The sequence below is a fragment of the Elephantulus edwardii genome, unplaced genomic scaffold (genome assembly GCF_000299155.1).
Source record: "Elephantulus edwardii isolate Elephantulus edwardi_28Jun2011 unplaced genomic scaffold, EleEdw1.0 scaffold00178, whole genome shotgun sequence".
Taxonomy (NCBI): domain Eukaryota; kingdom Metazoa; phylum Chordata; class Mammalia; order Macroscelidea; family Macroscelididae; genus Elephantulus; species Elephantulus edwardii.
In genome coordinates this window covers 3529755-3535477 of record NW_006399928.1, presented here as the reverse complement: position 1 = coordinate 3535477, position 5723 = coordinate 3529755, and the positions used below count along the sequence as shown (strand labels likewise).

General features: G+C 39.3%; 1 pseudogene; it reads left to right on the top strand.

Annotated features, from left to right (window-relative positions):
• Window positions 1-1431: 1431 nt before the first annotated feature.
• On the top strand, window positions 1432-2804 carry LOC102875177 (annotated as a pseudogene).
• The last annotated feature ends 2919 nt before the right edge of the window (window positions 2805-5723 follow it).

Genomic DNA, 5723 nt, shown 5'->3' with positions numbered 1-5723 from the left:
TTGGATGGCGGGGGAAGAAGAACAAACTGGGGAGGAGGGTAGAGAGAATGGTGCAGCAATGAAGGAATGAAAACCCCAAATCCCTGTAAATGTTCATTAAAACTAATAAAATTTAATAAAAGAAAAAAACATGGAACAATCATTATGGAAAGTTGTTTGGCACTTTCTCAAAAAGTTGGAAGCAAAAATACAATTTGACCCACCAATTCCACTACTAGGAATGTACCCTAAAGGAATGAGAGCTGCCACCCAAATAGATATATGTACACCCATGTTTATTGCTGCATTATTCACAGTAGCAAAGTGTTGGAAATAACCGAAGTGTCCATCAAGAAATGAATGGATAGAAAAACTATGGAGTACTAGTATGCAGCACTGAAAAACAAGGAACTTGTAAAACATTATGAAATATCTAAGTCACAAGAGGAAAAATACTGCATAACACCACTGTTATAAAACAGGACTGGCATGGAGAGTTGGGGAAAACTAGGAAAAGAAGGGATAAATAATGAACGTTACATTAGAACAGATGAAAGAAAGAAGTGTTTAAAAGGAATGTATAATTAACATTATTTGTACAATAGTCCAGAATAAGAGGTGCATTGCAAAGTGAAGGAGGGAAGAAATTATGCAAAAATGAGTGAATATTTAAACCCAACTTTTTGGTAAACTTTCATTGAAATCACAATTAAAAAGAAAACCCTTTGCACAATAGAGCACACTTCGATTAGACTAGAAGGTATGCCACTGGAAACTGAATCCTTGTATTGGGAAACTCAAAGAAGGTGAAACAGTTGGAAGCAGACACTAGTAATTGATATGTGGATTGTGAGAAGTACGAACGTAGGAAAATTGAACATTGTTAAGGAAGAAATGGAATGGATAAATATTGACATATTAGGCATTGGTGAACTGAGATGGATTGACATGGGACATTTTTAATCAGATAATCATATGATCTAGTACACCGGAAATGAAAAAAAGTGAGGGAAAATGAGGTCATATTCATAGTTAAAAAGACCATTTCTAGATCCACCCTGAAGTGCAGTGTAATGAGTGACTGGATAATATCCACACACATAAAGGAAGAACTGTTAATACCACTATCGTTCAAATATATGGACTAACAATCAGAGCCAAAGAGAAGAAAGGAGAAGAGTTCTACCAACTTTTGCAGTCAGAAATCAATTGAACATGCAACTAAGATGCATTAATAATAATGGGTTACTGGAATGCAAAGCTTGGAAATAAGAAGGTACAGATGTTGGAAAATATGGAATTGTTAACAGAAATTAGGCTGAAAATAGAATGATAGAATTTTGTACAATCAATGGTTTATTCATTGCAAATACCTTTTATAAGAAATAGAAGCAATGGGTTTGTTATCAGAGTACAGGTGTTGGTGAATACCATCGCAAAACCTAAGTCAAAATGGGAAAGGAGAAGACCCGTATCAACATCATCGTCACTGGATACATAGATTCGGACATGTCCATCACGACTGTCCATCTGATCTTCAAATGTGGTGGGATCGACAAGAGAACCATTGAGAAACTAGAAAAGAAAGCTGCGGAGATGGAAAAGAGCTCCTTCAAATATGCCTGAGTCTTGGATAAACTGAAAGCTGAATGTGAGCATGGCATCACCATTGATACCTCCCTGTGCAAATTTGAGACCAACAAATACTATGTGACTATCACTGATACCCCAGGACACAGAGACTTTATAAAAAACCATGATTACAGGAACATCATAGCCTGACTGTGCTGTCCTGATTGTTGCTGCTGGTGTTGGTGAATTTGAGGCTGGTATTTCAAAGAACGGACAGACCCATGAGCATGTACTTCTGGTTTATACACTGGGTGTGAAGCAACTGATTGTTGATGTCAACAAAATAGATCCCACCGAGCCACCCTACAGCCAGAAGAGATACAAGGAAATCATTAAGGAAGTTAGCACCTACATCAAGAAAATTAGCTACAACCCTGACACAGTAGCCTTTGTGCCAATTCGTGGTTGGAATAGTGACAACATGCTGTAACCAAGTGCTAACATGATTTGGTTCAAGGGATCAAAGTCACCCAGAAAGATGGCAGTACCAGTGGGACTACACTGCTTGAAGCTTTGAATCGCATCCTGCCACCAACTCATGCAACTGATAAGCCCTGCATCTGCCTCTCCAGAATGTCTACAAGACTGGTGGTATTGATACTGTCCCTGTGGACAGAGTGGAGACTGGTGTTCTCAAGCCTGGCATGGTGGTCACATTTGCCCCAGTCAACGTTACCACTGAAGTAAAGTCTGTTGAAATGCACCATGAAGCTTTGGGTGACGCTCTGCCTGGTGACAGTGTTGGCTTCAATGTTAAGAACATCTCTTTGAAAGATGTTTGATGTGGCAGCAAAAATGACCTAACCATGGAAACAGCTGGCTTCACTGCTCAGCTGATCCTCTTAAACCATCCTGACCAAATCAGTGCTGGTTATACACCTGTCTTGGATTGTCACACAGCTCGCATTGCTTGCAAGTTTGCTGAGCTCAACGAGAAGACTGATCACTGTTCTGGTAAGAAGCTGGAAGATGGCCCCAAATTCCTCAAGTCTGGTGATGCTGCCATTGTTGATATGGTTCCTGGCAATCCCATGTTTGTGGAGAGCTTCTCTGACAACCCCCCTCTGGGTCGTTTTGCTGTCTGAGACATGAGGCAGACTGTTGCAGTGGGTTTCATCAAAGCAGTGGATAAGAAGGTTGCTGGAGCTGGCAAGGTCACCAAGTCTACTCAGAAATTTCAGAAGGCTAAATGAATATTACTCATAACACCTGACACCCCAGTCTTTATTAGTGGTGGAAGAACTGTCTCAGAATTGTCTCAATTGGCCATTTAAGTTTAATAGTAAAAAACTTGTTAATGATAACAATGCATCGTAAAACCCTCACAAGGAAAGGAATGTTTTGTGGACCATTTGTTTTCTTTTTTGTGTGGCAGTTTTAAGTTATTAGTTTTTAGAATCAGTACTTTTTAAATGGAAACAACTTGACCAAAAATTTGTCACAAAATTTTGAGACCCATTAAAACAAGTTTAATGAGAAAAAAAAATACACACGGTGACTATACATATGGACCTCACCTGATGATCGACACAGGAATCAGAGTGATTACATCTGTGGAAAGAATCATTGGGGAAACTCAGAATCAGCTGTGAAAACTCGGCCAGGTGCTAATTGTTGGAACAGACCATCAGCTACTCATATACAAGTTCAAACTGAAGCTAAAGAAAATCAGATCAAAGAACCAAAACAGAAGAACCAAAATTGTACCTTGAGTCTCTCCTACCTGAATTTAAAAACTATCTCAAGAACAGGTTTGCGGCCTTGGACACTAATGAACGAAGACCAGATGAGCTATGGGAGGATATCAATATTATCATCCATGAAGAATACAAAAGGTCATTACAAAGATAGAAGAGGAAGAAAAGACAAAAATGCAAGTCAGAAGAGACTCTGAATATTGCACTAGAACACAAAGAAGCCAAAGCAAAGAGGGAAGCAAGAAGTTATGGAGCTGAACAGAAGATTTCAAAGGGCACCTCAGGAAGATAAAGCAAAGTATTATAATGAAATGTACAAAGACCTAGAGTCAGAAAATCAAAAGGGACAAACTTGCCTGACATTTCTTGAGGTGAAAAACTGAAGAACAAATTCTAGCCTTAAGTTGCAATACTTGAAGATCCAGGAAGCATCAAAAGAAGATGGAAGGAGTATACAGACTCACTGTACCAAGAAGAATTGGCTGACACAGAATTTCATTAAACAATGTATGATCAACAAGCAATAGTTATGAAGGAAGAATTCAAGTTACTCTGAAGGAACTGGCAAAAAAAAAGCAAGGCCCCAGGAATTGATGGCATACCAGTTGACATATTCAGCACACAGGTGCATACCTGGACATGCTCACCAGGTTGTGCCAAGAAATCTGGAGGATAACATCCTGGCCAACTGATTGGAAGAGATACATATTTATTCTCATTCCAAAAAAGGTAATCCAACAGAGTATGGAAATTATCAAAATCTTCCTTGAAGATTATCCAAAAACAACTGGAATAATAATACATTGACAGAGCTACCAGAAATACAAGCTGGGTTTAGAAGAGGCTGTAACACTATGGAGATCATAGCCAATGTCAGAAAGATCTATGCAAAAGCTTTTGACTGCTTGGAACACAAGCAATTGTGGCTAACCTTGAGAAGAATGGGAATCCCAGAATACTTGATTGTGTTCTTGAAAAACCTAAACTTGGACCAGGAAGCAGCCCTCAGAACAGAGCAAGGAAAACACTGCATGTTTCAAAATCAGGAAAGGAGTGTGTCAGGAAAGCATCTTGTCTTCTTCATACCTTCTCAATCTATATGTGATAAAGATCATTCAGGAGGCTTGACTTATGAGAAGGAATGTGATATCAGGATTGGAAGAAGACTCATCAACAACCTGCGTTATGCAGATGACACAGCCTTGCTTACCAAAACTGAGGAAGACCTGAAGCATTTGCTGCAGAAGGTCAAAGGCTGCAAGTCTTCAATATGGCTTGAAGCTCACCATCAAGAAAACAAAGATTCTCCCCTCTGGGCCAATTGGAAGCCCCATGATAGATGGAGAAAAGATTGAGATTGTTAACAATTTCAGCTTGTTCAGTTACACAATCAACACTTTTGACACCAGTAGTCAGGAAATCAAAATATTTCAAGAAATTACAAAAATCTGCTATCAGGGACCTCTCCAGAGTGCTGAAGGACAATGATATCACTCTAGAGACTAAGGTGCACCTTATCCAGGCCATGGTCTTCACAATTACTTGCCATGTATTAGAGAGCTGGACAATGACTAAGACAGAAGAAGAATTGATGCTTTTGAATTGTGGTGCTGGAGAAGAGTACTGAACATACTGTGGACTGCCAAGAGAACAAACAGTTTTGTCCTGGAGGGAATGAAGTCAAATTGCTCTTTGGAGGCAAGGATTTTGAAGCTCCATTTCACTACTTTGGACATGTTGCCAGGAGCCACCAGTCTTTGGAGAAGGACATCATACTTGAAAGGATGGAGGGACAGTGCAGGAGAGGAAGACCCTGGATGAGATGGATGGCTGGACATTTGGACTGCTTCCATGTTCTTGAGATGGATGAGATGGACTAATGGGGTTAGGTATGTTGGAGACAGTGAGATTGGCTCAGGATAAGGCAGGGTTCAGAGCTACTGTGCATTGGGTAAGTCGTATATGACTCAATGGCAGACAACAACTACAATATTCCTTGTGTGAATGTACTTAAGTTTCTTTAACTATTTCTTCTATTAATGGACATTAAGATTGATTTCAACTCTTTTCTATTGTAAATAATGCTGCAATAAAGTGGGGTGTATGTATATTAATTTGTGTCATCATTCATTTCTTTTTTTATAAAATTTTTACTTTATACTGGTTTACTTACAAAGTTTGTATACATTACTTTTCACACTGGATCTTTGCACTTCCTTTATCCACCCAACAAATTGTATGACCCTATGATTAAGCCAGAAGTCCAGGCTGGGTTTAGAAGGGGTCGTGGTACTAGGGATATTGTAGCTGATGTTAGACGGATCTTAGCTGAAAGCAGGGAATACCAGAAGAATGTCTATCTGTGTTTCATTGATTATGCAAAGGCATTTGACTGTGTGGATCATAACAAACTGT